Raw genomic sequence first — 25,668 nt, 5'->3', positions numbered from 1 at the left:
GGATATGCGCCCTCTCATATTGTTAGCATTAGACTGTACCCACCTGGAGGAAGGAGAAATTAAAAATTATGAAGTGCTCTTGGAGAACTGGCAGCGATAAAACTTGGCTTCCTGGCTGACATTTTAAAAATTCAGCCTGGCTCCCTTTGATGGCTCGATCCTCTGAACCAGAATGGTGTAAACAAGCCAAACATCAAAGCATAGCAGACTAGATAAAGAAACCCAGGCAATTTGATAAAGGCAATTTTAAATGAAAACCAAGGAAGGGTTCTCTTTTTAAAGTACAATCTATGAAATAGGAAGGGTGAGAAACTCGGGCTCTGAGGGCCTCTGCTATGCTCCTTGTGTTACCTAAGGCACATTCATTTAACTCGCTACACTTCAGTTATATACCTGGAGGACACAGTTTGCAATATTCTTCCCGCTTTAACAGTAATTTCACATGACATAAGCCTCTATTATATTTATTTATAGAGATGAGGAGGGGGGATTGTTAGGGTAACATAACCAAACATAATATAAATGTAAATACACACCCCAGTTTTTAAACCCTTCAAAGGTAGAAAATGCATAATTTAAAAACAAACAAACAAACAAAAACCAGGAAAAAAAAACTTTTGACATATATGTTTGTGGTTCACAGAGGGGTTTAAGTCCCCCCCCCCATGTGTTACTTCACATGTGACCTTACACAGAGAGAATAAATGTTTGGGGGCAATAAATACATTATGAATTTCAATCTATAGTGCTACTTCATGACGTATGAAATGAGCCTTAAGGCTAGGGTACACTGATGTATAGGGTTCTTCTTTTCTTTCCTGCGGTGTATGCCTGAAGCTTTCTTGTCCCCCTCCACAGTGCACCTTCTGACTCACTGTAGCTTACTATGGCTGATATGGTGCTGAGGGAGAGATTGGTAGATAAATGGCTTTGTTTTTTCCAAAATGGGTGACCTTTGGATATGTTTCCATCCTCTGCACCTGTTCATAAGCTCACCCAGCCAAGTCCACCCTCTGTTTGATGGAACAGATGTGCACCTTCCATCACCAGACAATAGGGCACAGCACACTGCTCTGCACTCAAGCTCAAATGAAGAAAGCACATCCTGTACTCACTCTTTTAGGGCATTTTCATCCATTCTTATTTCATATATTCCAGAAGGTAGATGCCAAAGCTGAGTCCTGCCATATGTACAAAGCCTCCTTCAACCTGGTGCCCTCCAAATATTTTGGACAACAAATCCCATCACGTCTTGCACTTGTAGTCTAAAACATAGGGAGGGCAACAGGTTGAGTAAGGCTAGCACAGAGGCACAATTGGGACAAGCCTTCCACTTGAATCAAGGGTACACACAGGGTATCTGAGTCACTCATATCATTGTACACATGATGGGGAGGAACACACACCATAAAAAGGCAATATTTGGCTTGATGAAGATACAAACCAACCCCTATGATTCTTTGAATGAGGCAGTTTCCATACATTCCTTGTGAAGGGAAGGAGATACCAAGAATAGCATCTCTGCATACGTAAGTAGCGGTTCTAAGAGTGTCAACACTCTATGAGGGAGATGGGGTGAAGAGTAGAACATTAGCACTCAGGACCACCACCACAAATGATACTCCTTGTGGGAGACAGGCAGCCAGTGAAGGCATTTTCCAGCATTCAGTACTGGTGCTCACTACCTGAATGGCACGGCATGACAGTTTAACTTTGATATGTCTAAAGCTCTCCACCCTCTTTGCCACACAGGTCAGTTGTGTTGTTGTTGTTGTTGTTGTTTTTAATAATAATAATCCCCTGAAGCCAGATTTTGTGTGGAGCCTATAAACTCCACCCCACAGGGAACATTTTAAAAGTCTCCAAAGCTCAAGTCTCATTCTGTAAGACTGCAAAGAACAAAATCATGACACCATGAACATATTGTGCGCAATAGATCTTCTACTGCAAACTGGAAGGCTGAAGCAACCAGCAGTTAAAATGGCTTTCTAAATAGAATATCGCTTTACCTTAATTATCTCAGGGTTGCTGCTCTGGGGTGTTATTTTGGAACTTTATTTGCAATGCTCCTGTTTCTAAATATAATGCTCTTACGTTGTTATTGCTCTGAAGTGGCTCTGTTAGATATCTTGCATGGAGTTTCAGGACATATTTGTTCCAAAGACCCTTACATTTTTAGTACATCATAAGAAATCAACACCATGGCAATTTTATCCTTTTTCTTTATTCTTCTTGGTGAGGATGAGATTAGCAGCTACGGAAAGGTACAGATAGAGGTTTTTGTTTAGATGCATTGGGGAAACGCACACAATGAGATCTTCCTGAAAGGTTTATAGCATAGTGTTTACACTTGACTTGCACCTTACTATTCCAGCATATATAAGCCAGAAAGCTAGAGCTTTAGCTCTGTGACCTGATTCCAAGTTCTGCAAACTTCAATTCCTGATGGAGCCAACCCTGTTGCCAAAATTGTAAAGTCAGCATAGTAGTGGGAAGCACTGCAATGACAGGATGTTTACAGACCTGGATGGTCCAGAGGGTGAAAGCTTGAACAACGCCTTAACTAATCAGGAAGCACCCCTGCTGTATCAGAGCCCCAGACTTAAAAACAATTGGCTAAGGTATAACAAACGGGTTTCTGCATTTCAGCAAAGGTTCTGCAATATAATCTCTAGGACTGTCATGGGGCTTTTCAAAACAGCTCAAAAAGAGTGCCATAGCTTTTTCAGAATGCCTCAATACTTATATTTTTACCTTTTGAGGATCTTCTCCTCTAACACTGTGCACAATATTAATACTGCACACAATATTAGAGAATAGTAACACCGCAGGTATTCATTCCTATTTTATGGATGCAGAAAAGAAGTTGAAAAAAGAGGGATCTGATAGCTGGCCAAGTGAAAGCTAGCCAAGTTAAAAATCTGATCTAGGAACCAGATTTCTTTTAGCTTTGGAGCAATCGTGCTGCCTTAAATCAATGTCCATGTAGCCCACACTTTAGGAATGCTTTTTGGCTCCACAAGAATTAATATCATCGGTTCAAAGAAATAAGCCAAACTTGGATTTGGAATTCTTAAGAATGAAGATGATTTGCCCCCTATATTCACACAAAACTAACTAAACAACATCTGATTAACTATTTGCTTTATTTTTCGGACTTCTAGTCCATCCTATCCCAGACACTATGAAAGAAGTAGAACGCTTTATAAACAAACAGTGCAGTCTCCTCCCATGGTATATTGACCTGGAGTTAGGGTGGCCAAAATCTGTTTCACCCAAATAAGGGGAGGGGGAGAAATGTGACACTGATTTGCATAAAATCTGCATATGCAAATTCTGAAATAACATCTATCAAGTAACAAGAAATACAGTGCATCACTCCATATTGGGGGAAACTTTGAGACTGTGACACATGTGCCTGTTCAGTCTGAAGTCTAGATGGCAAACTGTTGTTCGGCAACCTCAAAGCCTCTGCTCTTTTTCCCTTCTGATGGTTATCTTTAAACTAGACTTGGACTGGGCAGCCCTTCAAATAGAAGACTGTGTTTTGAGGGCTGTTCAAAGAGAGAACTAACCACTGAAAAACAAGAGATATGTCCATTCTTGTTGGGGTATTGTATAACAATATATCATATAATGTAAACAGTTTTTAATAATAACACAGCTAGGAATGGAACCCGAGAACATGCACAAACTGCAAGCTCAAATGGCCAGAGGATGAACCTCATTGCTTGGACAGTCCTTAAATCTTAGCCTGCTGGAAAGTTGGCATGATTGCTCTGCTCCACTTAAAATTTCCACTATGGCATATGGAGTGGGCTGCTATTGTCAGGAGGGTGGCTCTGGGCTAGAAGGGCCATTGGCCGGACCCAGGAAGGCTGTTCTCCTGCTACAGCAGACAGAGAAGTATAATGTGCAGATGGCAGCTTGGCTCTTACTATTTCCTCATATGATTGCCTGGCACTGCTGCTGGAGATCAAGAGTCGTATCCTGCATCAATTAAAGTCACTGGAGGATGCCTGGTAAGTTTTAGGATTCAGCCTTAGTTTATTGGCAGACATGGAATGTTGGATAGTGCTCCTCTACTCTGATACCCCCTAGGATAGAGATTTTGCTTCATTTACAATTATGAAAATTAACTTTATGGAAGGAAGTTTATTTCCAATGTGCTGTTTACTAGCTGTTTACTTTCTTAGACTTTTCTTTCAAAAAAAATTAGAATTAATTTTTTGCATGCCATTTTATGTCAGGCCAGCAATGTAAAGCACTTTAATACTTTCCTGAGCCTACAGCAAAACAGTTATCAGTCTGTATCAGAAACAAAACAAGAGGCGACAATTTAATTAAGTGGCAACCGAAGAATTAAGAGATAATACTTATTAATGTGTGGCAAAAAGATCTCTTATGTGAGTGTGCTTCTCCTGGAAGACACAGTAAATAACATTTAGAGGAGAGGCCTGGAAAGACAAATACAACTCCTGCATGTAAACACTGTTTTACCATTTATATGCTTAAAGAGAAAAGAATACAGTATAAATCATATTCCTAGTAATAGTTTTAGGGGGCATCTCTTGATGTGCTATACAGATTCATAAAGGACCATCTGCTTCCTACAATACTATACTCTAAAGGGTATAGAACAAGAACCTCTGATTTCCTTTTGGCGCATAAGCTATTTTCAACTGAAATAAAAATAACACAAGGGAAACTACCATTAGCTTTACCTATTGCACCCATGGCATATCATTACCATCTGCTTAATGTTTGAATGGGAAGCCAATAGAGCTGGAAAAAAGAAACCTAGGGAACACCAGCAGAGCAGCTTTGCTCCTTTATGTTAACGCCTGAAATACAATGGGAAAAGAGGGTGGAGAGGAAGATCTAAACCATCTCCTTCACGGGGCTTTTGTGAACTCTTCAGATGATGATAAGCAAGTGGCTACTGCTCAGCATGGGTGGTTGTTCTATGGGCAGCCAGTATCTGTTCCCAGTGTCCACCAAGAACTCATGGTGCAGATGAGCCTAGAGGAGGGAAGACTCACCTCCTTATTTCCATGACAGTACAGTGGTACCTCAGATTACAAACACTTCGGGTTACAGACTCTGCTAACCCGGAAGTAGTACCTCAGGTTAAGAACTTTGCCCCAGGATGAGAACAGAGATTGTGCAGCGGCGGCGGCAGGAGGCCCATTAGTTAAAGTGGTACCTCAGCTTAAGAACGGTTTCAGGTTAAGCACGGACCTCTGGAACGAATTAAGTTTGTAATCAGAGGTACCACTGTACAGTGGTAAATTGGGTTGCATATGCTTCAGGTTACATACGCCTCAGGTTACAGACTCCACTAACCCAGAAATATTACCTCAGGTTAAGAACTTTGCTTCTGGTTGAGAACAGAAATTGTGCTCCGGCGGCGCAGCGGTAACAGGAGGCCCCATTAGCTAAAGTGGTACCTCAGGTTAAGAACAGTTTCAGGTTAAGAACGGACCTCTGGAACGAATTAAGTTCTTAACCCGAGGTACCACTGTATTGCAAAGTGATGGGGGGGGGTCAGTTCTGCCTCAAAACAAATCAAATGCAAGTAAAACACAGACCAGGGCACCTGGCTAACTGTGGGAGCACAGAAATGTGCCCTTTTAGGGGTGGGCTTCAGGAGGTACGTAGAGGCTTCCTGGGGGTTGTATACAATCCAAAGGCTAGCCATCCCTGCTTTACAGCATCCAAACGCTTTCCATGTCCAAGGGAGACCAGAAAGCAGATAAAAAAGTATCTTAAAAGGAAGAAGAAGAAAAAAGTAGACTTGTACACTCTGTGAAATATCTAGAGCATTGAACTTGCTGTCTTGCTATTTTACTTACACAACTGTATTATCCCCAAAGAGGTACCTACAACAGAGTTATGGGGCGTTTGAGAAGAAATGAAAACCGAGGGCAGGTCGCACCTCATAATTCAGCTCCATATGTCCCCTGGATACACGTGTAATTACATTAGGAAAACATTTTGCCCCAAAGAAAACAATTAGGGAAGCAATTTACTGTTTGCAGTAAAGAAGGATGGCTTAATTCTTCAGATACACACCACAGTAAACGTAAACTGGAACATTTCAGTGAGTCCATACTGGAAGTGATACTGTATTTTTATGTTATGTGTGCAGAAGATGCTTTACGTCCTGAACGTAGCTTGGCAATCTACAGCCAATAAAGCACACTAATTAGATGAAGAATCATAAATGCTTGACAATAATTCGAATCAGTGTTTTAATAGGATGCCACGCTATGTGCTGCATATCTGCAAGAGGAACAAATAAACCCAGAGGACCTGGCCTGTGTGCATGTGTAGCAGCTGACCCACTTCCCCTCCTGCCAATTTTCAAACAGGCCTCTGCACATGCTGTTTTGGCAGCTGCATCAAGGGAAGAACTGGGCGCAGCACCTATAGGTAATCAAAATGCCCCACCCTGGTGGGATAAAGGAAGCCTCATGCAGGGTGCTTATGCTGTCTGATTTGGGTAGAACAGATAGAGCCAAATTAAAGGGGTTCTGTTCGTTTTCTCCAACAGAAATAATGAGTAATGAGGTGGAGATGGTTAAGGGGAGAGATGGAAGGATCTGTTAATCCCCCCCCCCCCAATTCCCTTATTTTTACAATCTTAAATTCTCCATCTTTCTACAACAGATTGCCATTTTAAAAAGGGAACTCCTCATGAAAAGTTATCAGCATACTGGTGTGAATTTCTCCTAACACACACAGAGTTTTGTACACACTATTGAGTATCATAACATTTTTTTTGCAAGGAATTAACCCTAATATAAAGCATTTTGGTGTGTTAGTATCACAATATTGCCATTTTTATGCACACTTTCCCCTTGCATATGCATTTTTGTACACATTGTTTGGCTGAATAATTGCATTGTGAAATTAGGAAAAGTGTGAATTTCAAAGAACAGTTACACTTCTGTTTGTATATGCTGTCCTTGCTTTAAAGGGAATATGTATCCAGAAGTGCAACAGTGTTTGTAACTACTCACACATACACACAGTAGGTTCGCTTGCATATAAACGCATATTCAGAGATCTATCCGGCTATAAGTAACTTTCTTCCCTGAAAAAAATTAAATTTGAAAGAATCAGCCAGAAGTTGTCCATGCCACCAGCGCTATAATATCAATGGACTGTGTGATAAATCAAAGTTGCCAAATTACTGTGCTATCCTTACTAAATTTGTCAGCAAAGTTCAGTTGATGTACGATGTATCATGGGACCCAACCCCTTACAAAAAGAAAGGCCCATAGGACTAAATATAGCTAACACATTTTCCCTAAATAATCTTGATTACCAAATCTCTTAATGCCCAAATCTGTCATAGCCTGACTGGCATGAAATAGCACTTATGTTTAGTTTTATGTCAATATTGTTATGAATAGAAGTTATTAAACAGGCATAAAGAAAGCAATATGCCATTAAAAAGGGAGCAAAGTGTACAGAAATTTCACCATTTAGGTCACTTATCCAAGTGATAAATCTCCAAAACTGCCTCTTTTCATCATTACTGAATGGAAATATCTGGTACCACTTCCCCTTCTCCCCCATTTAGAAGTGAGTGTAAAAAGAGCCAGGAGCAATGGGCAATGGGACAGAAAAGCCCATCTGGGCATAAAGCAAGGATATCTGATATGAGTCCTTGCACCCCCTTCTGCTCCTTTAAACATCACAGCAGCTAATGAGCCTGATTACCAATGACCCCCTCCCACCCAGACCCCTGCTCTCAGTCTTTTCCTTATGGATTTGATAGATGTGGTTCTCTTAGGCGATGTCTATGAGCCAATTTGTACAGTGGCCTTACAGCCCCATTACACAGATCGGATAAACGCACAGATCTGTCAGCCTGGCTCCAGTCCCGACACTCTCGCAAAGCACTGCCAAATGACTTACAAAACTGCTGTGTCCTTTCCCTCCTGCCGCACTTCACCCCCGCATGGTGCTCAAACTGGTTTTCTGTTTCCTGCTGCCAAATCACTTTTGAAAGCCCCCCTAGGGGCCTGGAGGAGGAGCCACACACCACTCGTTTCCCAGCACCATGGCCTGTTATTGCTTCCCAGTGAAAAATAAGAGCTTGAGCCCTGTGTAAATTGTTAATATCGCTTTCTTTTGCTCATAAAGAGGCACGGCCGATGCCCGACTGCTGTGCCTCGTGCATAATTCATGGCGTTCCTTAATGTGCAGCGCTCTCCTCTGCAGTCCATTTCCCAACATAAAATTTAGCCATAAAAAGCAGGTTCCTTGTGAAACATGAATGTGGCACCTGAATTTTAAGGTGGCTATGGGCTGCTTTAATTTCTCGTAATGGAGGCTTGCAGAGTGTTGGAAAGCAGTTGGTCCAGGATGGAGAAGAAGGGTAGAGCAAAAGATGAGCCAGATCTTGGCATTCTGAGGAGTGCAGTGCTGCCTTTTCATTTATTAAGGCCTTCCCAGTCTCAAGGATTACTCCAAAGAAGATCCTGCCTTTACCAGCTAATGACCTGGACTGAAACCATTCAGGCTTCATCTACCTGCAGGGCTCAGCTGTATTCAAACACCCCTCCCTTGCACCGCCATAGACAGCCAAATCCAACCAAATGCCAGCATATATTTGGTTGGAAAAAAGAATGACCCAGCTGTCATTATCTGCATTGCTGCGATTGCCCAGAAAAGTTGCTCGAGCTCCCAGTCAGTACCAGCTTCTGCAGCCCGAAACCAGTGGTCTCTGCATCCACTCCAAACATGTTGGTGCCGTGGCTATTGTTGGCACAAACATATTGGGGTTGCAAATGTTTTTTGTGATTCAATAGATCCTTTGTGCCCTTCTAATAAGTTGCCTTTCATTTAAGTCATATTGAACACAGATGGGTGGTGCTGGAATTACTTCTTTCACCATTTTGTATTACTGGAAATATTCTCGAAATGAGTCATTTCCCACTACTGATCCCCCTCTCAAATGTACAACATATATTGTATTCACAGGAATAATAACATTGACAACTAATTTTAAACATAAATTCAGGCCGCTTTTAAAATATTTTGCTAAATAAATATATAGTCTCCAAGAGCAAAAGGGGGTAGGAAATAGGGGGGGGGGTGAGATATACGGTAGGGGAGAACATCAGAAGTGGGATAAATTAAAGCTGGAACAGTTTAAAAGGTTGGAAGCTCTCCAATATTCTGCAAGAAAGTCAGATGCAACAAGGGCATTCCAATGTTATGTCCCAACAGGGGATGAAAGGAAAAGAGAAACGGTCACAAAGAAAATAAAATCTGCATTTCGTTTATTATTATGTGGGCACTTAAACTGTCAATCCGAATTGGCTTTCTGTCTTCACAAATTAAAATGGCACAACTTTTTTTTTTTAATATAACAAAAGTGCTGTCTTCTGTCTCCAGAGATCTATCAAACATTTGCACTCCTTTAAAGGTACAACAGATCAGAAGGTGAGAGGGTCGCTGAAGACGACAAGTTAATTTAGGTGCACCCCCCCTCCCAGTAAGGCCCTGAAAGCTCCATTTCAAGATGAATATGAACAGAAAGTGACTTGCGAAGTTTCTACAGGCAATTGTTCACTTTTGCGGGAGGTTCAGGGAGGATTCTGGGAATTATTTCTTAGGCCTCCTGGGATGCCCACTCAAGCAACAGGAAGGCCTGAGGAGAAAAGGCCTAAAAGGTGAGTAGTATAGCTGAATGGGAGGGCAAGTTTTGCAGAGCCAGTGTGGTGTAGTGGTTAGAGGGCCAGACTAGGACTGGGGAGACCAGGGTTCGAATCCCTCCACTTGGCCCTGAAGCTCACTAGGTGAGCTTGGGCCAGTCACTGCCTTCTCTACCTCACAGGGTTGCTGTGGGGATTCAGTGAGGAGGGGCAGAACCATGTATGCCAACTTGAGCTCTATGGAGAAAAGATGGGATATGAGTGCAATAAATAAATAAGTAATAATAATAATAATAGTAAGTATTAGCCCCAGCTTCCTTTCTCAGCTAGCATGAATACACCCTTCTCTCTCACACACTGTCTCTTAATCTTCCTCCTTTCCAACCTTCAGGATCACTGCTTCTGTCTAGTGCCTCATATGCACCCTAACCTCTTTTCCTTATTCCTATCCCAGCCCTACCTGGGGGTCAAACCTGGAGCCGTCTGCACACCAAGCACTGAGCTCTGCCCCTTCCCCACAACTCCTACTGCACACAGCTCTGCTTTTTAGTGTTCATGGAAGAAAATGAAAAAAACAAAAGTGACCTAATGAATTGTCAAATAATCACAAGACCACTCACCAGAAGCATTTACAGCTCTTTCCCCATTTTGTTTCACGAGGGTTACAGCAGCCCAGCTGGCTCCTGAGTTTTAATGCAAGGATTAGATGAGCAAAGATTCCCGATGTTGCAATGCATTAAAGGGCAGAAGTTATTTTACACTAGTCCTTCATTATTGAAGTTTCTGTCATTGAATTTATAATTCAAAGACGATTCTGCTCTCATCTGCTTTAGTGAAGCTTGCAAAAGACTCTGTATCATTAATTTTAAAATTCACACAATGTATCTAATACTGTGAGCAGTGTGTGCCAATAAATGTCCTTAGACAACCTTGGGTTTCCTCCTCTCAAAACGGATTGCACAGATATCTTTCCCAGCGTACTGTAGCGCAAAATACTCCACTCATTAGGCAATTCCCCCCAATAGCACATACATGTGGTAGAAAGTCCAATCTCTTTTTCCCCCTATAATGGTTCCTATACTGGTTTACTAGTAGTTTAGGGGAGTGGGTGGCTCAGTGGTTTAGACCTCTTGGGCTTGCTGATCAGAAGGTTGGCGGTTTGAATCAGTGGGGTGAGCTCCTATTGCTCTGTCCCAGCTTCTGCCAACCTAGCAGTTTGAAAACCGCCCACCAGTGCAAGTAGATAAATAGGTACCGATGTGGTGGGAAGGTAAATGGCATTTCCGTGCACTCTGGCTTCTGTCATGGTCCTCTGTGCACCAGGAGCGATTTAGTCATGCTGGCCACATGACCTGGAAGCTGTCTGTGGACAAACGCCGGCTCCCTTGGCCTGAAAAGCGAGAACGCCGCACCTTATAGTCACCTTTGACTGGACTTAACAGTCCAGGGGTCCTTTACCTTACCTTTTACCTAGTTTAGGAGAGTTTGAACACTTCCCAAGGGTTATATAAGAAAAATTATAAGACCTACCCACCTATCCCACACTATCTAGAAACAGCTCTGGGAGACCAGAAGGGAGGTTTTTGCCCTAAAAGTTCTACCAAACATGCACATTTCACTCCTCTTCAAAACACAAAACAAAACACCAAATTTGATGGGAGGCTACAGCAGGAATGGATGTGGCTAGCTTACATTTATCTGGGTAGGCATTGCATTATTGCCCTGTATCCTGGGGTTTTAATTTGCCACACTGAGATCATTGTTGCTTGTACTTAAAAGAAAAATCCTCACACAAAACTATTAGGAAAATTGCACAGAACATTCACCCCAGTCTGTGAATTACATGGGGGAAAACAAGCTTGCCTTGTACACAATCACCTTTTCGTTCCAGGTGGACTACAGACCAAGGCAGCAGGGAGGGACAAAGGGAGAACACAAGCTAAGCCGAGCCTGCACATGGCAGTGACAATGTCAGATTGCCATCCCCACACAGCTCTGAAAGTTTTGAAATATTAACAGGAACATTTGCACCCATCCCTTCTACAATGTGGTGCAATTTGGACAATGCAAGAAGAACTTTCTGTTGTGGCTCTGCCAATTTGAAGTATTTGCCAGGTTTAGACAAACTGCAGCCTGTTAACCACACGTGACTCCCAGTTAGTTTTTAAAAAAATAAAAATTAAGTGGAATTAAATAAACTTTTGTTTATTTAAACCTTTTTTTATTTAATCAGTGATGGGAAGGAAGACATGCCAAGAATAGGGAGAAGAAAACCATGTGTTGCTGGTATCTGACCTAGGAAATTGGGCAACATTGTGCACAAGTTGAAAGGCACCTTGGAGGTCATGTAGACCAACCCACTTCTCAATGCAGGTTGGGCAGTGCAAGACGCAATTAAAGTGCCCCTGACAGATGGCTGACTGTACCTTCATTGAAGGATAGTCCATACTCCCAAAGCAGCAGGTACAGAAGACAGCACAATTCAATGGCCTGCTCAATCAAACTTCAACTCTACAATGATCAATGGTAAATCTACAGTGTAGAATAACTCAAAACATGATGTGTTCAACCAGATCCAAAAATCCCCCCAAATTTCATATAAGTAGAATGTGCTCAACTTTGAGGAATTGCTGTGCACCAGTGGTGTAGCTTGGGGGGGGGGGCAACAGGGTGCTTGCCCCAGGGGCAAAAATGTTAAGGGCACAAATTGGGCAAGGGATGTTTCCCTGCCTCCGAACCTCAGCTACCGCTGGAGCTGCTTTCGGTTAAATGCACTGAAGTTTCCAAACTGAAATTCAGAAGGCTGTTCTTTGAGGAGCTCCTGCACATTCCAGCTGCAGAAGGCAGCCCAAGAGTGTTCCTGCTTCACGTTTGATTGCATGGTCTTGCTGGGAAACATTCCTACTCCCGAGCTGGAGGCTGGGCATTGTAGTTTTGGCACCTCACCTCCCAGCTGAAAAGGTGGGCAAGCTGGAAGGGCTCTTTCGCAAAACCTGCTTGCTGAGGGAGGTGGTGGCGCGACAGCTGTTCCCCCAGAAAAGTCTCTTTCCTGCATGTGGGCTATGGCACAGAAACAAACTGGGAGGCAGAGCCTGCGTGTTGGTTGCAACTCATGGCTCACATCTGCCTCCCTGCCGAGCGCAGGACGAGGAGGCTTCCTGGAGGCACAGCCCTGGCTCCCCTCTTCCCTGCAAAGGAGGTGGCTCCATGCTGTCGGCAGCTGCTCTCTCGCACTCCTTAGCAAGAGGCAGGAGGAGGAGACCACCCAGGGTGCCTCCCGTGAGTGCCCTGAGGCCACTACCCACAGCCTGAGAGCCTCAGGTTTGGGGGGTGCAATGCTGGCAACTCATGCTATACCACTGCTGTGCACCTAAATCCCCAATTGTGTGCACAGTGCATTTCCTTGGTACTGAAGTCACTGAGGCAGCTACTGCTAGCACAAAGCTTACGTATGCACCAAAGATCACACAGGTGTCACAAAGCTGTTGGGTCAGAGATATTAAGCTGTTTTTTTTTAAAGATGCTTTTTAAAAGCTATCTTGCTTCCTGATTCAGAAATGAATTCTCATTTGCTTAATTACATTTATGCAAACACTAATTTCCAGGAGCCAAGACACTATTTAGTGACAAGGAACTCTGTAGTAAGAATGAAATATGTCAGAGATGGCTGCCAAGAGGGACATAGCAATATATTGTATGCTAGCCATTTTATGATTCCCAGTTCTGTTGCTCCTCTCTCTCTCTTGCTCCCTTATTTTGAATAAGCTTTAAAGGTTATTTTGGTACGAAGTGCATACCTAGAGTTACTGTGCAATTAAAATCTGTTTTAGTGACAGTTAAAAAGTAGTGTTCTTTTCCCCCAATGCATCACATTCCATTGAGATAGAAAGAAAAAAATCCTACAGTTTGCAACTCTTGGAAGGCATATAAAGATAATGCCTCCGCCATTCTCAGAGGGTCAAATTAGCAGCAGAGTAAAGACTTTCCCCATAGTTAGAGCAACAACTCTCCTATATATGCAGAAGAAATACTGTTTTCAAGCACCTAAGGAGAAAAGGGTTATTTATTCGGTCAAAACCAATTTGTAAGTAAAGATACAACAGAGATTCACATACACTTCTGTTTGGGGGCTTCTAAAAGTAGAGTTAAAAGTTCTCAATAGTCTTACATCTCTCTACTTTATTCTAGTTTCCAGTTACAGGGTTTCACCATTTTACTCTAGTTTCTTGTTCTCTCCCCCTCCTATGTATTCTGCATCAGAGAATAATTTGATGCAGAAAATGTGTTAGCTGTATCATATGAGTTTCACTATAACCTGTGGCTAAGGTAACAGGGAAAACTGGCTGGATTATGCGAGAAATGGAACTTATTTTCACAATTTAGTTGTTAAAAGATTTTTTTAATTTCTTATTCTGAAGTCAGTAAAGCTTTGTATGATTGCTCAACAAATCTGTTCAGTATTAACAGATGTTCATATTTAATCACTCTGAAAGCATAGCTACATTACGGTTACTCAAAATACTTGCAAAATCTCTGCATCAGCCATAATAGGGCATTTTAGCTAATTTTTCTTGAATGTGTGTTGAGAAGGTCATCACTTCTCTTTAACTTTTTAGCAGAATTAAGTTTTCAGTAAAAAGTAAGGTAAAGGACAAGGGACCCCTGACCGTTAGGTCCAGTTGCAGATGACTCTGGGGTTGTGGCACTCATCTCACTTTATTGGCCGAGGGATCCAGTGTACAGCTTCTGGGTCATGTGGCCAGCATGACTAAGCCGCTTCTGGCGAACCAGAGAAGCACCGAAATTCCGCTTACCTTCCCGCTGGAGCAGTACCTATTTATCTACTTGCACTTCATGCTTTTGAACTGCTAGGTTGGCAGGAGCAAGGCCCGATCAACAGAAGCTCACCCCGTTGCGGGGATTCGAACCACCGACCTTCTGATCGGCAAGCCCTAGGCTCTGTGGCTTAGACCACAGTGTAAGAAGTACTTGAGTCAATAAAGACAGAAAGGCAGTATCAGATTATCTTAACAAGATTCTTATGATTCACTTACTGTGTTCCCTGGGCCGATGGAAGAGTGAAGCTATTGTTGATGACACCGTGAAAGTTCAGTTTGCCCATAAGGAATTGTGATGTCATTCCACTTTGAAAGGGATTCTACCCATGAAGAAGGGGTAAGGTGGTGTCCAACTTAGTGCTTTATTGATCACTGTATTGACGCACCCTGCTGATGACTGCCTGCTACTCTGGAGGCACATCTATTTTGCTTTTAGCCATATGGATTTGGTAACTTTGATCTGTGACTTAAAGTACAAATTAAAGAATACCAAATGGAAGAAACATCAAGCAGGAGAGCACCTGGCTCCTCACACATTAGCAGATCTCTAGCCCCAAAAGAAAGAGAGTAGAAAGCACAGCATCTAGTCAACTGTTTATGGAAGATACTTCAGGCCGATGCTGTGCCAAAGTCTATCTTTAACTTTCTCAAAAGTGTTCTTCCTCTGCAAAGGATGCCTTCATTTTTCTGCCTCATTTCCAGGGCACTTAAAAATGTCAACATTGCAGGGGAGGCGATCTTAATTTTTCATTGTGAGATGGCCGAGGGTGGGGTGTGTGTGTGTGTGTTTCTTTTTAGTAAACATTTATCCCAGCATTCTGTAACCTGCCCACCCTTCCTGATCTGAAAAAGCCCTATGGAAGAAGCTAACTCATTATGCTTTGATTCCCCCTGGGCTTCAGTTAAGGAGCAGGCACCTAGGAAGGCTGCAGAGTGCAGACTACCAATGAGACCAACTGTAGAATGAAAGGGCATTTTGGCCACCTCAAAAGTAAGGCAAGATTGACAAGACCACATGCATGAGAATTTCACCAAAATTTTCTCTCATTGATAAATTTTAATGTAATCCCCGCCCCCTCAATAAATTGACATAGAATGGCTGGGGCAAATGCAGGAGAAAATTTTGGCACAGCACTGCTTCATGCTGAACAGCACAAGGTTCCTCTCTATTTAGCTCCTTGGGCATTAGAAGAGTTCTGCAGCCCCAGAGGACACCCAGCAAAAGGTGATGCCTATGGAAACTGTCGCTCTGGGGACATGCAAGTGTATGTGAACAGTAGTTTGTAGCCAGGAGGGGAAATGGTGTGAGCTTTCTTTAATCAATTACTAAACAATAGGAAAGGAACAATTATACTGCAGAGCAACAGGTTGCAGTAGAACTATTACTCGTAGTGAGTCTAAGGTATAAGAAACTGGGTATGTAGACAGTGGTTGACAACCTGATAGGATCTGGTAGTCAAAAAAGCAGGATGTAAATCTAATAAATAATGAATGTAAACATAATAAATAATAAAATAATTTTAATGTTATGACCTATCTAGAATGAGACCCATTTGAATTCCAAAATCAGCATCCACATTTCGTTTGGTTCCAGGGTGGGCTGGGGAAAGCAAGTTAGAAAGGATAATATGCCTTCAAAAGTATCAGGGATCAATCCTCTGTCAAAAAACAATTGCAGTTCAGCAAGGACACCAAAGCTTTAGAATCTCAAACTGGACATTCTAAACAAAACACTTCTCAGTGTAATTTCAGCACATACATTTCTATGGCATTCCATCTACTTATACTTCCTTTCAAGACATGTAATTTGAAACCCACTTCACTGTATGAGTTTACTTTCAACTTCAATTATATTGCTCTGTAATTCTATCAAGTGTTATTCATACAACCCCCATTACAAAACAACCTATAAACTGCAAAATTGCTTTCCCTGGAGTGGGCTGGTTGCTTTCAGCAGTGCTACTTTAAGGTAAGTGACTTCTGAATTATTTCCACAGATTCTCATTGCCTGACAATTTGTACTATTTTCACAATTATGTGAGATGGGGACTGGCTATTATCCCTATTTTACAGATGGAGAACTGGACCTCTAACTAAAGGTCACACTACAGTTCTGTTGTACAACACAGCATTAAAAATGGAAGACCTATATCTTCAGCCATCATCATAAATACTTGAATGTCTTTTCTCAATTTATACATAGAGGTAAAGGAAGGCTTGTGTACATTCTATGCCAAATTAAGAAAAGAGCAAGTAAAATTTATATTCCAAACATAAAAGTTTGCTTTCCTGAGATGAACGAAAGGCAGTATGAAGGAAACCAGCGAACAAAGACTGCAGAGAATAAAGAGAAAGGAGTGTAGTAATATTTTCTGGGTGTATAAGGAAAGAGGTGGAATGAGAGAACCAGAGATTTGGAACAGAGACATCTATCTTCCTGCAGGGTAGGTTCAAGCATGGTCTTTTAGCCAGCAGCTCCAATGAATTGACTTCACCCCCAAAGGCACACTCCTCCATTGTCTCCCAAGACAGACGGATGTCAACAACTGCGTATCAAGTTGCCAGTCAGCACTCTAGTGGCAGCGTTTTGCACTAGATGCAATTTCTGCATAGTCTTCAAGGGCAGCCTTAGATAGAGTGAACTGCATTAGCTGAGACGGGAGATAATCAGAGCAGGCTGTGGTCAGGCTGCCTTGTTCCAGGAATGGCTGTAGCTGGCAAACTAACTGTAGCTGGAAAAGGGCATTTCTTGCCACTGACGCCACTTGGACCTCAAATGTTAAAGATGGGTGAAGGAGCAGGCCGGGCCAAGAAACCTGGTTTCTTATTGACACACATGAAACAGAGCTAGTGTAGCAACTTTTTCGAGTAACTAATCATGAACAAAACAGTGGCTACTTTTGAAATGAATAAGGCTATCTTGATAGAAATATTAAGATTGATCCCCTTGATTCACACACCATTGGTTTTGCCACTGGAGTTCATTTTCTAAGTCTAGTGCCAACTGAAATATCGATCAAAACATAATTTTATGACAGCCGTCTTGGATTCCAATACACTAGCAGCTTACACTACCTGCCAGATTGATAACATGACTTTTTAGATGCATGTAGACCACCTCTAACTGAAGTACACATTTACTGCTCCTGGCGATGAATTAATTGATTTATGTATTCTGTGCAAACACACACCATATAATATTCAAGGCAGCTTCTGTATAATGTGAAATTTAAGAGACTATTCCAATCACTTTTTACCCTACTATTGGTTTAACCATGCCAGTTCTATTAGCAACTTCACATTCAACCATAATTTTGCATTTTGGTTGCTGACATTTATCTTTGTCATGTTGTATATTTCTGGGTAAATGGAACAATCTATAACCCTTCCTACAGTTGTTTTAAGACAAGTGTTGCTCCAGTCAATTTCCTCAGTTAAGTATCATCTTTCTACCTCCATTATGCATGCAAAGCCACTCTGCCTTTGCAAAGCTGCTCAGAGCCTTCTGCGTTATTTTAATTATTTTTGCTTTAGGGGAAAGAACATTGACTTGAAGATATGATAAGAACCCATTGCACACTTCATTTCAGCCATCTATGGAGCTATTAAGGACATTATGTTTCCATTTTCATAGGACAGAGCCCTATATTTTAAGCACAATGCAATAGCGGATTGTTAATCAAGGGTATATCAAAACTGGATTGCAGTTTTTATTAAAGAAGGATTTCAAAACTATTGCAACCTGATTATGGTATCATGGTGTTTTGTTTTTAAAGGGTTGTTTCCTAATGTGCTGGAAGCTGCAAGTATAGGTTGTGATGGCCGCATTGCCTAGCCTACTGAATTAAGTAGCATGGTTCCACGTAACTTCACATAACTGCAATGCAACCATTTAATGCAAGGCACACTTTTAAAGTGGATGCAGAGCACGATCCAACAAGTATGCTCCAAAATATTCTCAATGTCACATTGATTGATGACTTAATGCTGTTTTCATTCTTTATACTACTAGCTAAACTATAGTACTATTGGGCTTAAATATTCAGTATGTCACAAAGGAGCAACAAGACACAACATGAGAAAACCCACGTTTGATTTTTTAATGGAGGTAAGAATTAATTCTATTATTCTATCCTATGCCTTTGAATCATCATCAGATGAAATAAGTTACACACCAAATAATTAATAGTACACCAAATAATATGGTTATCTGGCTATAAAGACCAGCTGTGGGTGGGTGAGTGCCAGCCTGAGCTTCCCTTCTTAGCTGGCACTTTCCACCTGCTCTCTCTTGTCTCATGGAAACCTTATGTCTAAGTTGACTGCCTCTTCTTAGCTCAAAGCCCTGCATCCTTCCCTTCTGTTCCATTCATTCCTGCACCTTACTCAGGGCTTATCTGCACTCACCTTTCCTCCACTCTTTCCATGCAGACATCCAGGCTTTAACACTCCATGTCCAAGCCGGTATGTGTTTGTATTGTGTGTGTTTGTCCTGTGATCACCCGCTCTTTAAAGCTCAATCAGAGCAAACAGCAATCCGTGGAAAACACAGGGAAAGTGTGGGGCTGAAAGCAACAACGCATACTCAGACGGGGAGCATGGAAAGAGTGGGGCAGAAAGTAAATGTGGATAAGCCCAGTCTGTTGTCCTCCTAGACAGTAGCAGTGCTGACTGTTGCCAGATTTGTAATGCCTAAATAATTTACAATAATGTTGTGGTTTATGTCTATTAAGTCACAACGAAAATAGCATGCAACTGTTATTTGCAATTGCCTGAATTTGCATCAAAACCTTGTGAACAGTTTATTTCAACTCTAGAAACTTTTTAATGCGTCTCAAGACAGTGTCAAGGAAAAGACTCAGGCTTATAAATAAAATATTGCGCTACAAAACGTCTGCGGCAGAATGCTTGTCAAAACTCTCCTTCAGGTCATTGTATAATTATAATCCTTCATCATAAATGGCAGCCCTCAACTCCTTTTACAAAGCGTTTGCTAGTCTAACCCCATTCTATCCTCTAGACTTCAGCAGCGATGGCCAACTGGAGACCCCAAGGCTAAATCTGGCACCTGAAGCAACTACATCTGGCCTACAGTGGCTCTACTGAATTTCAATCAAGGTTAAATTAACAAAAGAAAAGTACAAGAGTTTCACTTATAAGAAAAAAGATATAACTAGGTTCGCATTTGTGTTTTCCTATACAGGCTAGATATTGATTTGGCTAGGGGACTTCCGGAGGCGGCGCGACCGGTAATGGCTGCCTTCTCCGAGTAAGGAGAAGGGAGCTTCGCTGTAAACGGGTCGTCCGCTACGGCGAAGCGGAGACCCATTCAGGAAAACCACAGGTGGCAGAAGCCTGTGGTCTCGGGACCCGGCGGGCGCCAGAAGCAGCCCCCAAAACGCTGAAGGGACCCCGTAAGGGGCTCCGGATCGCGGAGGGGGTAGCGGCGCTGTGGGTCGTTGCGCAAACAGCGAAGTGAAGCCGCGTTGCTGTGGCCGGTCAGCGCTGTCCTTTCTTTCTGCAACTTTTCTGAACTTTGGAAACTACAACCCGTGAGTAAATTTGGACATTGAAAACTTTCTGAAACTTTTGTCAACTTTCTGAAACTTTTTGAGAATTTTCTGAAACTTTTAAAACTTTTTTAAAAAAGTTGAAATCTGGCTGAAAACGGAGTGAGGATAAGCAGGAAGCCCATCTCCCGCTATACTGAACTTTAAGCAAAGAGCAGGAGGAGTGGAGACAAAAAGTTATGCGTTAACTAAATGCTGGCACCCTGTTAAAGCAGTTTTCTGAGTGAAAGACTTTGAGCTATTGACTTTTGCTGGTCATATTGGGGGTGCATTGATATCCTTCTTCTGTGGTACCAGTGGATTACAAAATAAATAAGAATCTCTGGTGCTGGAGCTGCCTGGATGAACACCAGTTTGCAACTTTGGATACATTGAATTCAGGTTTTGAAACATTCTGAGTTGGAACTGGATACTTTGAAACTGTTGCAGTCAAGGCACTGTAAGAAACACTGTTTTGCTTTAAGTTTTACTCTGCTAAAAATAATACATTGTGGAGGCGATGGACATGGATTTAAATTTATAAGTTTAACTTGGATTTGATCTTTTCCCTGAAGACGTATTGGATTTGATCTTTTCCCTGAAGACGTATTAAGCTCCCTCTAGAGGATTTTGGATTTACAGCAGTGACTTTGTTTTACTTTCCCTTTCCCGGCCTCTGTTTGACTATTGTATCTGGGACTCTGCTTTCTCATGGGAACAACTTGGATTGACCTTGGATTACAGATAACTTTGGAATGAGTGGCGCAAGGAGAAGAGGAAGGACCAAACAAACAACTCTAACTTTATCTGCAGCCTCACAGCGTAGATCTTCTGTGCCGGCCTTGCCTTCCACTTTGCCTCCAGACATAGAGGCGGCCTCCCTAATACAGGCAGGGGAGGGTGAGACAGAGGAGCTGCACCTGGGAGATATGGCTTCAGGGACAAGTAGCTCTGTCTTGGAGAAAATTTTGGAGAAACTGGAGGCTCTGGACAAGAAGGCTGATTTGCATACAGCTAAAATTGAACAGAACACAGAAAGCTTGAATAAGCTGACTGGACAAGTTGCACAGAATGCCCAGTCTATTGGAGAATTAAAGGAGGCTGTAGGTGAAAATCGTAAACTGGCTGAAGATACTAGTCAAAGACTGGAAGAACTTGAGAAAGAAGTAAGACCACTCAGCAAACAAGTTGGAGAACATCAGATTTACTTTTCGATGACAGAACTGCGAAACAGGGAGACCAACTTGAGGATACGGTCAATACCAGAGGTGGAAGAAGATAATTTTATTGAATTTCTAACTAAGGAATTTGCCAAGTTTTGGAAGTTAGAGGAAAAAGACTTTAAAATCGTATCTGCTTTCAGGCTTGGCAGAGTCAGAAGGACAGAGAAGCCCAGAGATTGTTTGATAACACTGAGATCAAAGGAGGAAAGGGACAAGATTTTGGGCCTGCACTACGAAAAGTCACTAGACATTTTGGGCAAGAGAATTGAAATCTACAAGGACATTCCTAAGCAGTTGCTGGACCTTAGATCTAACTACACGGAATTGGCAAGACTGTTGAGAAGCAACGCAATTATCTTCAGGTGGGAGTTTCCACAAGGATTATCCTTTACCTACAGAGGGAGAAAGATCAAAATCAAAACAGTGGAAGATAGAGACAAGTTTTTGGGAGCACACGGAGAAGACCTCCACAAAGGACTTGGATTGCCAGCGCCAGAACTTCCAGGGGAGCCCGCCCCCTCGGATCCTCAAGGACCGGAGAACAAGGTACCACCCCAGAAAGAATAACCAGACCTATCCAGGATGTCTCTGCAGCTTTTGAGCTGGAACATAAATGGCTGTAACAGTCCTGAAAAAAGGTTTAAAATTTTTCATATTTTAAAAAAGGAACAATTGGACATTATATGCTTACAAGAAACACATGTGATTAGGCTCCATAGAAAGGTGTTAATAAATAAAAGGCTTGGTCAAGAATTTATATCATCGGATACAGTTAAAAAGAGAGGTGTAGTGATCTATGCAAAAGAGAGCCTTTCACCAAAATTTCTTTTTAAAGATGAAAGTGGAAGAATCCTCGCAATAGAAGTACAGTATCAAGGAGAAAAAATTTTGATATTAGGAATTTATGCTCCAAATGAAGGTAAATCGGATTTTTATAAGAAGTTGCACGAGACTATGCTGGATTATCTGGATTACAACAACGTCATCATGATGGGGGACATGAACGGGGTCGCATCAACAAATATGGATAAGTCACAGAACCAGAACATTACTAAAGAGGGAAGACTACCTAAGACCTTTTTTGAAATGACTGACAATATGGACTGGGTTGACATCTGGAGAGTCAGAAACCCCTTGGGAAGAGAAGGAACATTCTTTTCTGAAGCTCAACTGACTTGGACACGAATCGACCAAATATGGATAACTAGAAGTCTGGCACCTAAGGTGAGGAAGGTGAAAATCTGCCCTAAAACATGCTCCGACCATAACGCCTTGAGAATGGATATGACATTGATCCCAACCGGCTCCTTTAGATGGAAGATGAATGATGGCCTGTTTAGAGACCAAAGAATTGTAAAGAAGGCCCAAAAAACTTTAAAGGACTATTTTGAGATTAATTTGAACACTACGGTGGAAAAAAGAACTATCTGGGATGCAAGTAAAGCTGTGATGAGAGGGTTCTTGATTCAACAGAATTCTTTAAAGAAAAGACTGCAAAATGAAAAGAAAGATAAAATTCTGGAAAGTATCAAAGAGTTGGAGAAGAAGTTAAGATCTAACCCGAAGTCCCAACCGATTCTGAGAGAAATTAAACTTTATCAGGCACAATATTCCAAACTGATAAATCAGGAAATAGAATGGAAGATTAAAACAATGAAACAAAAAACTTTTGAATCGGCAAATAAATGTGGGAAACTGCTAGCCTGGCAGTTGAAAAGGAGACAAAGACTAAATACAGTAACAAACTTAGAGGTTGAAGGAAGGAACATTCAGAACCCGGGAGAGATTAGAAAGTGCTTCCAGAGGTATTTTAAAAAGTTATACACTCAAGGGCCACAAGATGAAATAGAGATTACACAATTTTTGGAGAGAAATGGATTAGCAAAGCTGTCAGAAGAAAATAGAATAATTTTGAATGGCAAAATAACACGACAAGAGATTGAACAGGCCATCCAGAGTCTGAAACAGGGCAAATCACCAGGGCCAGATGGACTGACCTCTAACTACTATAAGACATTGAAGGATTATTTGATACAACCTTTGTTGGAGGTCAGTAATGAAATAATGGAGGGGAAGAAGGCGCCTGAATCGTGGAAAGAAGCATTTATCACATTGATTCCAAAGTCAGAAACTGAAAAGACACAACTCAAGAACTACCGTCCCATCTCCCTTTTAAATGTGGATTACAAAATATTTGCAGATGTTTTGGCACGAAGATTTAAGAAAGTTTTAAGTGAGATAATCCATAAAGACCAGGCAGGCTTTCTCCCGGGCAGACATATGTTTACTAACACGAGGAACATTATAGACATATTGGAACTTTTACAAACAAACATAAACACTAAAGCAGTTTTAATTTTTATAGACGCGGAGAAAGCCTTCGACAACATATCTTGGAAATTTATGAAGGGGAATTTAAAAGAAATGGGAGTGGGACGGGGGTTTGAGAACGGGATTGAGGCAATATATTCAGAACAAAAGGCTAAACTGATAGTTAACAATGTGGTTACAGAAGAGTTTAAAATTGAAAAAGGTACACGACAAGGCTGCCCGATTTCCCCATTACTGTTTATTTCGGTTCTGGAAGTGCTCCTGAATATGATTAGGGGGGACCGGTTGGTGGAAGGGATTCAGGTCGGAGCGAAACAATATAAACTTAAAGCTTTTGCAGATGACCTAGTTCTGACATTACAGGAGCCGGAGTCTAGTTTGAAAAGAGTACTACAACTGATTCAAAACTTTGGTCGAGTGGCAGGATTTAAGTTAAACAAGCAAAAAACTAAAGTTTTGGGGAAAAACTTGACAGATACTGAGTTGGAACAGCTTCAGAAAGAGACAGAACTAAATGTGGTTAAAAAAGTTAAATACCTAGGGGTAAACATAACAGCAAAAAATCTGAGTTTATTTAAAGATAATTATGAAAAATGTTGGTCAGAGATTAAGAGAGACTTGGATAGTTGGTCAAGACTAAATCTTTCTTTGTTAGGCCGAATAGCTGCCATCAAGATGAATGTATTGCCAAAAATGTTATTTTTGTTTCAGACACTGCAGATTGTAGACAAGACAGAGTGCTTTCGGAAGTGGCAGAAAGATATTTCTAAATTTGTCTGGCAGGGCAAAAAGCCCAGAATCAAATTTAAAATATTAACAGATGCGAAAGAAAGAGGGGGCTTTGCCCTGCCAGATTTAAGGTTGTATTATGAAGCTGCAGCTTTCTGCTGGTTAAAAGATTGGTTACTTCTTGAAGATACGGATGTCTTGGATTTGGAAGGTTTTAATAATGCGTTTGGATGGCATGCATATCTATGGTATGATAAAGCTAAGATAAATAAGGCCTTCAAGAACCATATTGTCAGAAAATCAGTTTTTAATGTCTGGACAAAATATAAAGACTTACTGGAGAATAAAACTCCGAGGTGGCTGTCACCCCTGGAGGCTAAGGCTTGGAAAAGAGCCAATATGGAGGCCAACTGGCCAAAATATTGGGAGATAATAGAAAAGGATGGTGACAACTGGAAATTGCAGAGTTTAGAAAAGATGAGAGACAAAGTGCGAGACTGGTTACAATATGCTCAGATTAAAGAAGTGTTTAAAAATGACAAAAAGCTAGGATTCCAAGTGGAAAAGTCAAAGTTAGAAACTGAACTGTTAGAACCTAAGACTAAGGTACTTTCAAGAATGTATAACTTGCTGCTGAAATGGAACACACATGACGAAATGGTAAAATCAACAATGATAAAATGGGCGCAGGATATTGGGTATAATATTATGTTTGAAGATTGGGAAAGGTTGTGGACCTCTGGGCTGAACTTCACTGCATGTAATGCGTTGAAGGAAAATGTGATGAAAATGATGTATAGATGGTACATGACCCCTGTTAAACTGGCTAAAATATACCATTCGTCTGATAGCAAATGTTGGAAATGTAAGGAAAATGAAGGAACATTTTTTCACCTCTGGTGGACCTGCCCTAGAGTGAAGGCCTTTTGGGAGAAGATATATAATGAATTAAAAAAGGTGTTTAAATACACCTTTACTAAGAAACCAGAGGCCTTTCTCCTGGGTATTGTCGGCCAGAGTGTGTTAAAAAAGGACAGAACATTCTTTATGTACGCAACAACAGCAGCAAGAATATTAATTGCCAAGAATTGGAAAACTCAGGAGCTACCCACTGTGGAAGAATGGCAGATGCAACTGATGGACTATATGCAATTAGCCGAGATGACCGGCAGAATTCGAGACCAGGGAGAAGAAAGGATGGAAGAAGATTGGAGGGAATTTAAGATTTATTTACAAAAATATTGTAATTTGGCTGAGTGTTGAATTGGATGCCAGTGCAGATAATTGTCTACCATTAAATTAGATTTAAGGCTGAATTATATGT

The 25,668-nt window shown here is 41.5% G+C and overlaps 1 protein-coding gene across 11 annotated transcripts in view; it reads right to left on the bottom strand.

Moving 5' to 3' along the window:
• The window catches only part of TSPAN4 (tetraspanin 4), a 503,822-nt gene that overhangs the window by 96,965 nt on the left and 381,189 nt on the right, over window positions 1-25,668 (bottom strand). The window contains exon 1 of one of the 11 annotated variants that reach the window (XM_083428334.1): window positions 14,729-14,750. The exons of the other annotated variants lie outside the window; for them this stretch is intronic. The gene's annotated coding sequence lies outside the window, so the exon portion shown is untranslated. Of the gene's footprint in view, window positions 1-14,728; window positions 14,751-25,668 lie in introns of those variants that run through there. 11 annotated transcript variants of the gene reach the window in all.

This window comes from Podarcis tiliguerta, assembly GCF_965153285.1.
Source record: "Podarcis tiliguerta genome assembly, chromosome: 1".
NCBI classification, from domain to species: Eukaryota; Metazoa; Chordata; class Lepidosauria; order Squamata; family Lacertidae; genus Podarcis; species Podarcis tiliguerta.
The sequence above is the reverse complement of the archived record's forward strand: the minus strand, read 5'-3'. Positions and strand labels throughout refer to the sequence as shown.